The 10,855-nt window shown below is 38.8% G+C and overlaps 1 long non-coding RNA gene across 12 annotated transcripts in view; it reads right to left on the bottom strand.

Moving 5' to 3' along the window:
• Positions 1-1,225: 1,225 nt before the first annotated feature.
• Positions 1,226-10,855, bottom strand: part of LOC111818287 — a 59,980-nt gene continuing 50,350 nt past the window's right edge. For 11 of the 12 annotated variants that reach the window (XR_002822304.1, XR_002822308.1, XR_002822310.1 and 8 more), the window contains 3 exons: positions 2,278-2,328; positions 2,031-2,132; positions 1,226-1,775 (listed from right to left, as the gene is read on the bottom strand). This is a non-coding gene — a long non-coding RNA (uncharacterized LOC111818287). The remainder of the gene's footprint in view (positions 1,776-2,030; positions 2,133-2,277; positions 2,329-10,855) is intronic. The other variant, XR_002822309.1, reaches the window with a different exon arrangement.

Raw genomic sequence — 10,855 nt, 5'->3', positions numbered from 1 at the left:
CCTCCTGTCGCAGCCTCCCCAGCACTGGGATTACTAGCAGGTGTCACCATGACCAATTTCGATGGCTGGCATGGTGTACCTGTGGTTCCAGGGCTGGCATGGCATGTGGTACCTGAGCTTGCCAGGCAGGTGCTTAGACCACTGAACTACCTCCCCAGCCCCCAAATTCTTTAATGTATATGATTCTGTACATGAATGAAGGTTTTGATTATTTTAAATTAAGCCATAGGCTGACCAGATAGCTCAGTGGATTAAAGCACCTGCTTAGGCAGACACAGGGACGAGTTCAATCCCAAGTGCGATGCCAATCCAGCCCCTGGGGAGTGCTGAGATGGTGGTTGCAACTGGGCTTGGTGGTGCATGCCTGTAATCCCAGCACTTGGGAGGCTGAAAAGAGGAGGATCACTACAAGTCCGATCTGTGTAGTAAGACCCTGTAGACCCTGTACTCGATACACAAAAATTAAAAATAAAAATAAAAATAAAGCCACAGTTCCCTTTGCCCAAATTTATCCAGTAGATTAAGTGCTGAGGGCAGCTGTGTCCTAGAGTTGTGCTGAAAAGAAATTGGACCTATTAGTCATAGCTCTACATATCTAAAGAAATCTGACAAATGCCATTTAACCTATAGCTTTGCCTCTCAGCAAAACTATATTGTATACAGGGCATGTATTTGCTATATATACCCCTTTCTATTTTTACTTCGGTCTTCAAATCCAAGCTGTAATTGAAACATGGAGAATAAAGGACTAATTGTCTAGTCCTCTTATACAGAAGCTCAATATTTCTATGTCTAAGTTTCTATCTATATAAATAGCTGTGGATGGAAGAAAGGAATGAATAAAAGAAAGAAATAGTATTTGCCCTGTGAAAAGTGAGGAAAGGAACTAGAGAGACCTCCCTGTCAGGCTTCGGACCAACTCTATGCTGGACCCGGCTTCACTGCACCAGCCACCCACACAGACTCCTGTCCTCCAGTGCACCACTGAGATCAGCAGTCTGTAAATGGTTGAGTGATAATCTCCTTCTAATAAGTTGTGTCATATTCCTTCATATTCCAATTCTTTTTACCAAAAGTAAATCCTCTCACTAGCTATCACTTTCTTATTAGTAGACTGTTCTATAAAATTTTCTCCCAAAATAATCTTATTAAGTCAGACTTTGATTGTTCAGAATTTTCTTCTGTTAGTGAAATGATTATAACTTATTTTTATCATATTGTTTTATTTCAACACAACAATTTTTGAACGTGTAAAAACTGCACAAACATTATGATCCAGTTACCAAAAAAATTCAGTTAAAAAATAAAGATAATATTGACCTTTATGTTTACATCTCAAATTTCATGACTGAAATGAAGACACAGAGATGAGTTAAAAGAAAACATCATTACACATTGTCATATGAAAAAAGCTCTCCTCCAAATGGAGAGGATATAGATATGGTTACTTAAAGCAAGAGCTACGTCTACCCAGAGCAGACATGCAGTTATTGATCTGGAATTGGCACAATGACAAACTCCTCCACAGTTCTTTCTCTTCCCAATTAAGGTGTCTCTCTTGAACTGATTGAAAGCTGTTTGATAAGTGTACTTTTTTCAAGATGGTGTGCTCAGTTGGGGGTCTTTTTATTAAACTGAAATTCCATCATTAGCTTTGACTAGCACCAGCTGCTGTATAAATTCTGTGTTGATGTAGACCTCCACTGGTATTCCAAATATTGCAGGTGAGTCTCTGACTCCAAAATTCTCAATCATTCATTATGAATAATTAACATCTGATAAATGCAAAGTAGAAAGCACTCTCATTAGAACACTCTGGGATCACAATTGCACCTTAGCCCCTCAAAACACTATATCAAATAGGACTTTAATTGTAAAAAAAAAAAAAAAGTGTTTCTAAATCTCTTTGCTTTATAAATTCTCTGTGTCTGATCAGAAATGGGAAAGTTAGGATACTGGTAAAAATCTTTCAGTCTTACAGAACTAAAGTTACAGACAGAATCCAAGCACCTGAACATTTTAGTATTTACCTGAAGGTTTAAATATCAGATAACTTCTCCAGCATATGGGGTCCATATCTTTCATGATCCTTACAGTTCTTCCTGTACCTTCTGAAGAGTTAATGTGTTTCACTTTTAACATGAAACAGAAATATTCTATGTATGCATCTAATATTATTTCTAAGAGATATATAGTAAAGTCTATAGTGCAAAAGAATTCTGGGAAATTGTTATAGGAAAGTTTCTCATCATGTTGAATTTTTAAAAATTAATTCACCTTTATGTATATTTGTGATATTTCAGGAAGTACATCTTAAAACACTTGAACCTATAAAATAATAAAATTCTTTAAAATAAATGCCATGGTAGAACAGTGATAAAGGGCAGAATATCCTGGAGATCAATTCCTGAGCCTCAGTTTCTTTATCTGTAAAATGGAGGAAGTATCAGGGTAAAGGGGTTACTACAAACATGGTTACAATGTGTACATGATGTTTAGTATAGGAGAGTGTATTTGTTTTTAATTCATGCATAACAAATCACAACATCCTTAGTGGATTAAAACAATAATTACTTATGGCTTCATATTTCCCGTAGGTTGGGACAGGTTTAGAAATGTCACATGCATCACAAAGTTTCAGTCAAGTTGTTTCCTGGGCTAGCTTCTTACTCAGAGGCTCAACTGGGGAAGGAATCTCTTCCAAACTCTCATGTTCTTAGCAAAACCCATTTCCTATGGCTTGTAAGAACTAAGGATCCAGCCTTCTCCTGCCTAATGGCTGAAGTCAGCTCGAGGGTCCTCACCAGGTGGGCTTCCACAACAGGGCCATGTACATCCAGTGAAGAAGAGGTCTCTAAGGTGGGCCTGCTACCAAAGCAGCCTTCTATTATGTAGGAGAAACACATGAAGGGCCCCATCACACTTACCATAGTCTTACTGGTTAGAAGCAAACCACAGATCCTGCCCACACCCAAGGGTGAGCACCAGGAAGCAGGGATCACGGGAGGCCACTGCAGACTGTATACCATGTATACTGAATGAATGACTAAGCAATGTGTGAGTGAGATGATGAATGAATAAATCTGTAGTTGATTGGAGTAAGCTGTAGACCGCTTAAACAAAGAAAACAGAGGCAATAGTTATAAATACTGGATAAACAGGTGGACAAGAAACTACCTAATTGAAGTCGTACCACAAGTATGTATCCTTTGTGAAAATAATGTGCTGAGTTATGGAGTCTGGGCTGTTGGGTTCAGAAAATATCAGAGTAAGTTCTCAGGGGTGGTGGGGAGTGGAACTCAAAAGGAAAAATAGGACTCTGGGTCCCACCTTAAAGTGGTGATTTTCCTACAATTAGAGCAAAAGGAGAAATTCAAAGTAAAACAAAATAGTAAAATAAAGGGCCAGTCAAATAGCTCAATGCATTAAAGTGCCTACAAGCAGACTCAGGGGTCAGAGGTTCAATCCTCAGGGCCTGCTGTGGTGGTCCCGCCCCCAGGGTGCACTGAGCCAACAATTGAGACTGGGCGTGATGGCACATGCCTGTAATCCCAGATCTTGGGAGGCTGTAAACAGGCAGATCACTATGAGTCTGATCTAGTAGTGAGACCCTGAACACCCTGTAGACCTTTCCAAAACAAAAAACAAACAACAACAAAAACAGCAACAACAGTAAAATACAGTTGTATGTAATTCTAAGCAATTAAGACTAGCTAACAATAAAAAAATTTTAAATTATGTTAAGTGGAAAACAGAGTTATCCCTAAGCATATAAAAATGTAGTCAAACATGCATATAACAAATGGGCAAAGGACATGATTATGTGATTCATGCACAGGAAATATGAATAGAAAAATAAATTTTAAAAGTTTAGTATAAATAGTTTAGTAGCCTTAAAAAGAACAACAACAACAACAAAAAAAAAAATCCATGAATTTTTTTTACTAGCTGATTCCCTTAAGATGAAAGAGTAGAATACATTGCTTAGTATTGTTCACCAAACACCTGGTGTAACGTATAATTTACTCTGGGCAGATGGATAGTTGATGATAATTAACTCTCAGGTAGTCCACTATAAGAAAGATAGTACGAATGACTTCAGGCTGAAAATAATCAGAAAAACTTCTTTCTAGATCACAGGTTCATCGTAAGCCATGGCACTAACATACGGCAAGAACAAGCTGCTAAGAATCTTTCAAATTCACTTCTTGTCTTCTGGTGCTTGAACAACAATAAAACAAATTAAGATCAGACTTGGGAAGAACAAAAGAAACTAGACAAATGGGTGGGATGCTCCACAGGGGGAGGTTTGCCCTTCCTTTAGGCTGTGTGGAACAGACTGGGTACTTGTTTTTATGCTGATGATAACATGCTCGATATGTTTGTCTGCATGAGCCACCAGAGCTCATCAAGAAGTAAATTAGAGCATGTCTTATACCACGCTGAGAACGTAAAGGCCAGCAAGAAATAAGTAATAGTCAATTTAGTGTTTGTTATCATTAACGTTACTTTTGGGCTGAGAGACAGCTCAGCAGCATAAGCATCTGCCTGGCAAACACAACAAGGTCCTCAGCTCGATCTCTGGTACCAAAAAAAAAAAAAAAGTTACTTTCATCTTAGCAGGAACTGGGCCTGCAAGGATGCGCTTGTTTCTGAACTCCAGCTGGCCTGTCTTTAGAGCCAAGAAGAGAAGACACTCCTGGGACAGCTGGGGCACACGGTGACAGGAGAAGACCCAGCTAGAGGGGCACAGTACTTGAAGATTTCAATGACAGACAGACAGCAGACGGAGTCCCGGGGTCTGACGCAGCCACAGGCAAGGCCTATATTTTCCAAACTCATCTTCAGGCTGACCAGCTACAATAGATCCAGTAAGCTTTTCAAACCAGTGTGGCCCATCATCCTTGCTGATTACAGGCAGGGTGACCGTGGGCCCTGCGGCAGCACTGAAGAAGAGCAAGAGGATGGGGCAAGGGAGAGTAAAGAGGGTAATGGGAGTCAGGCAGGGAAGTGACTGAAGGTACGAGGGTCTTTCTGAGAGCTGTCACTGGTTATGCTCTGGAATAGGGGACAAGGAAGATTAAAACAGAGATCCTCAGACAGAACGTGCAGCAAAAACATTGGTTCTTCGCACTTGAGTTAATTTTAATAACTTTCATCCGCACTTAGAGAATCTTCAGCATTGCCTGCATGGCTGTGTCTCCCTTGGACTGTGAACTTTAGAACACAGTAATCAAATTGATGTACTTCTCTTTGAATGATACACAGCAAACACTATAAACAATCACAAGGTTAACCTTTAAGATGAAAAAGACAGTATTATTCATAAAATAAGAAAACGGAATGAGAGTCCCAAAGCCATTCTTTTTTATGATGGCATCAGCAGAACATGAAAAGCTAGTACCCTGTTGAAAAAAACAATCACTTTCAATTCCTAACATGAGCAGCTTTCTTATTTGTTTAAAAATGTTTGCCACTGCAGTCCTGCTTGTGAAAGCCTAGTGAGAAAATAATCAGACACATGAAAGAGGACTTATGTGCAAGCCCATGAACGCCTACATGGCCAACAGTAGGAAAATGACCAAGTAAAACTTGGAAGCCCCAAGAGATGGATTCTAGCAGTTAGCAAAAATCATAGTTAACAACTTTAACAGGAAACTGCTGACATTAAAATAGCAAGTGAAAAAAGAACACAATGTATATTTTCAGGTATATTTCTGTAAAGCATAAAAATAACTGGTAAGAAATATAAAAAAATGGTAAAAGCAAACAGTAGAGGCTGGCAGGCTGGCAGAGATGTGGCGTAGAGACAGGTATGAGGAAACAGGATGCCAATAAAACTAATTGTTATTTTCTGAGTACTCTATGGTATGAAAGCACTGGACATAGCACATGAACCCATCCATAATGGTTTTAAGAATGACAGACAACTATTGGCCGTGGAAGGAAGTGTCTTTCCTCAGAGAGCAGCAACTTTCCATCATGGCCTAGTAAAGGAAACGAAAGCTCAGTAAGCTATTGGGGTGGCTGAGCACAGGAGATGCCTGAGGTGTAGCTGGAGCCCACCTCTGCTGCTGTGTAGCCATATATGCCTGAAGATGAGACTGAGGATTTGTGAAGTGGGACCCAGCATAGGCACTGTGCCCTCATTTTAGAAGAGAGGACAGGAGGACATCAGGCCGATTAACCCCTACTAGTTTCTAAACCTAAAAGCTCATCTGAAGTTACATGGGTAACTTCGAAAATTATAGGCATTCGCTCAAGAAAGCACACACTCATCTCAGCTGGTGGGTGAGAGCACTATGGGAAAAAGCAGGGCATAGAAAGTGCCTGGGAAGGGGAGGAGGCTGTTTGCAGGCCTTGCGCTGGGTGCTGGATGTGACCCTACTCACGTGTCCTCTCATAACAACAGCTCATAACAAGTGTCTCCACCCACCACCAGACTTATTCCCTCTCCTGTTTGTATTTGCATTTATTAGAAATCTGTCAAATAAACAAATAATTAAAATGATAGTCGGAAATTTAATTTTTTTTCTCTCATATTGTATAAAGGCTTAAAGCCATACACGGAAATGTCTCTTAAAAACAAAAGTAGATCATATTCCCTGAATAAATTCGTGGCTTATTTAAAGAAAATTGGAAGTAAAATATATATTATATATGTTCTAGTTTTGGTACCAGAAAGATAACCTGGACTTCAACTGTTATAGCACTGTACTCTGACCTTTGTGCAGTTATAACCTTAGCACCTACTGAAATTCTTACCCAAGAGAGATAATACGATTAAGGCAGTTATAGTATAAATACAATAGAACTAAAACAAGGAGCACTAATAATGGGTAATAGTATTTAGCAGTTAGCAAACTTTTGTAACTAATGGCTTTGTATTTTAGACAGTAAGAGCAATCATTATGTCTGTATAGCTAAGCAGATATTACATTGGGGATTTGTATTTAAGTTAGCTCTGCTAAGTTCTGTCTGATCGCCTCCCCTTGGTGTACCTGGGGTCTTCCAGGCAGACTAGTTCACCCCGGTTACCTTTTGCCCCCTCTCTCAGTCAATAAAGAAAGAGGGAGGACGCTCTTATAGATCTCGGTCAGCAAAGTGTCTCAGCTTACTGGGTGCAGACCTTTGAAGTTTGAATTCATCCCATGATGCCTGGCTTGGGTCTGGCTGCTGTGCTCAGCTTCTTTCTGCTGCAGTCCTTGGAAGTAAAACTTCTTTCCCCCTCTGGCAAGATGTTCTGCTCCTGGATTAGCTGGGTGGTTCTGGCCCCTAGCCTCTCTGCAGGGACTTCAGCTGCAGAGTTTCATACCAGGCCTGTATGCTGGACTTCAACTGTTAGATGGAGACCTATAGAAAAAGTCCTTAGCTCTATATCAAAAGACTTTCAAAGTAATGCATAGTTATCCTTTTTTTTTGGGGGGGGGAGTAAATTCACAGAAGATACAGTGAGCTAATTGAAGGCATACATTTCAATATTATTCAGTACACTTACAATATTATGCAACTGCCACCTCTCCCCAGTTCCAAACTTTTTCATCAGCCCAGAAGAACACCCTGTGTTCACTCCTGTGTGATCACTCTTTTCTCCTCCTCTGTTTCCTGGTAACCCCATCTCTGTTTCAAATTAAACTAGACCATTTAAGACATGTAAAGAACATTTTTATTATTCTTCACTGTACTGACTCTTGATTAATATGTCAACAATTGCCCCCACTGAAGTTGGATAAGTGAGCTTCTAATATCCTTAGAGCTCTGCACTATAGTCACTTATGTAGGTCCCTGGCCCTTACTGCTCAGGCACTACGTGTTCTCCAGGCAGGCGCTGTGTTCCAGAGGTTTGTCACTAGGCCTACAATGCTGGTTGCAATGCCTGGCATGGAGTATGCACCATAGTTGTGGTATTAAATCAAATTACCAAGAAGTTAAGCGATTTGTCCAAGGACATAGAGCTAATAAGTAGTGAGTCACAGTGCAGCCTCCATCTCTCTTGTAGCACATGCGGCAGAAAAGGAGGGCTCTTTGGGAGATGAACTTAGACAGGAATCATACTACAGTTACACAGAATTACAAACTATAGCAATGCTGAAGGGAGCTTACTGCATACCCAACACTGTTCTCAGCTTTTACCAAGTATTACATTGTTTACTCCTCTTATATTGTTTGCTCCAAATATATATTATTGCTGGCCTAGAAACTCTAGTGAGGGAGGTTGGGACACTTAAATCCAATACAAGAATCATGAGAAATAAGAGGTAAACTGGTGCAGGAGTCATTTAGTGAGATAGATTAGAGAGGACCATGACTTTATCTCTTTAGTAAAGAGCTTTAAGAATAATTTTAGAAAAGGATCCCTGAGCCCGCCGACTAGACAAGATGAAGAAAGTTCACCCTCTGGAGCTGAAAAAATTTATGGACAAAAAGTTATCATTGAAATTGAATGGTGGCAGACATGTCCAAGGAATATTATGAGGATTTACTTAAAGTAAATAACAGATGAATGGACTTCAACTGTTATAGAAGTGTACTCTGACCTTTGTGCAGTTATAACCTTAGCACCTACTGAAATTCTTACCCAAGAGAGATAATACAATTAAGGCAGTTATAGTTTTGTATTTCTAGAACTAAAACAAGGAGCACTAATAATGGGTAATAGTATTTAGCACTTGACAAATTTTTGTAACTAAAATAGTATACTAACACTGAATATAAAAAGCTGAACATTATTTCATGGTGAGGCAACAGCCTACAAAAAATCTCTACATAAGCCACAAACTCTCCTTACTTCACTGGTCAACAACCTGAAGGATCATGATGTATGATATATGTACATCATGATGTATGATGTATGTACATATGATGCATGTATTACATACATAATACACATGTACTTATATGTGTATATGTTTATATATACATAGTATCATATAATAGAGATACACACATAAATAAATAAAGATACAGTAGGAAAATAGAGAAATAAGGAAAGAGATCTCTGACCTCCCCCCAGCTTCCCCAAGGCAGAGTAAGGTCACAAAGGGAGAAGTAAACAAACCAGGTAACAGAAGGGATTAAGAAGGGATAAAGAAAACAGATAAGTTCCAAGAGGAAATGGACCAAAAGTTTACAGCAATTATGCTCGAAATGCTCTTAGTGAATTTCAGGGAAATAGGTAAAAAATTGTACGAGCTAACCAACACAGTTCAAACTTTGAGAGACAGTGTCAACAAGGATATGGAATCCTCATACAGATGTCAGACAGAAATACCTGAAATAAAAAATAGTACACAAATCACACATTGCAGTAATGATCACTGTGAAGGCAGAATGTCTGATATTGAGGCCAAAGTAATGAATCTTGATAAAGAGCTCACAGAAGCCAAAAATAAATAAACAAGAGAACAGTCAAAGACTATCCCACACCTACTAGGTGACAACAAGAAGACTAATCTGAGGCTACAAGGAGAGACAATAGCTCAGATGAACTCAGTACCATGTTTGCAGAAATTATGAATGAAATTTTCTCAGATATAAGAAAAGAGTTTAAACATGTAAGTGATTCAGAACATTAAACAATTATGTTGGAAGGAGAGATTCACCAAGATATATCCTCACTAAATTTATAGACAGCCAGAAGAAAACCCAAAACTGTAAAGGTAGTCTGAGAAAAAATTTTAAAAATCACAAATAAAGACAAAGCAATGATAACCACAGAAGAATACTCTGCACAAATTCTGAAGGCCAGAAGAGTTTGGAGTGAAGGATTTTTAAGCCCTACTGTCAAATAACTTCCAATCAAAATTAACTTACCCAGAAAAGCTATTCTTCAAAGTAAATGGACAAATGAGCTATTTCTATGAAAAAGACCAGCTTAGAAGATATGTAAGTGCTAAACTAGCTCTAGTGAAAATACTCAATAACATTCTCAGTAGAAACAATGACTAGGATACAGCTAAAAATACAGAGGAAACTAGTGAGGTCAATGGATAAATAGCAACAAAAAACATCAAGAAAAGAAAAGCAATACCTCAACAGATAAAGAAGTCGATGATAGTAAATAACCAATACATCTCAGTAATATCTCTCACTGTTATCAGCTTTAACTTTCAAATCAAAAGACACAAACTGGAAGAATGGATCGAAAACAAAAACAAGGAAAAAAAATCCAGAACCCAACAGCCTGTTACATTAAAGAAACTCACCTAATCCAAAAAGGTATTTATAGAATTAAAATTAAAGTATAGTAAACAATATTTCACTTACCAGGACCTCAGAAACAAGCAGAGGTATCAATTCTAATATCAGGCATAGTAAACTTCAAGTTAAAACTAATCATAAGAGACAAAGAAGGTCACTACACATTAACTAAAGGAATAATTCAATAAGAGATAACATTGATGGATATGCGCACTGATTACTGGAGCACCTGGCTTCATAAAACTGATGAAATTAAAAGAGCAAGTTGGGCTGGCCAGATAGCTCAGTGGACTAAAGCACCTGCTTAGGCAGAGTGCAGTGCCTAAGCACTGGGGTTTGATCCCCAATGTGTTGTGCCAGCCCTGCCTCCAGGGTGCACTGAGACGGTGATTGAGACTGGGCATGGTGGTGTGCACCTGTAATCCCAGCATTTGGAAGGCAGAAAACAGGAAAATCACTATGAGTCTGACCTTCATAATGAGACCACTTAGACTCTGTTCTAAATACAGAAAAAAAAAAAGCAAGAAACACTAACACAATATAGTAGGGGATTTTAATACCCCACTTTCACAAAATAACAGATCAACTAAACAACCCATAAAGAAATTTCAGGGCTTAATCACACTCTCAAGTATGTGGATTTAATATATATATA

The sequence above is a fragment of the Octodon degus genome, unplaced genomic scaffold, assembly GCF_000260255.1.
Source record: "Octodon degus isolate 3935 unplaced genomic scaffold, OctDeg1.0 scaffold00086, whole genome shotgun sequence".
NCBI classification, from domain to species: domain Eukaryota; kingdom Metazoa; phylum Chordata; class Mammalia; order Rodentia; family Octodontidae; genus Octodon; species Octodon degus.
Note: the sequence above shows the minus strand (reverse complement) of the source record. Positions and strands in the feature narration are given on the sequence as shown.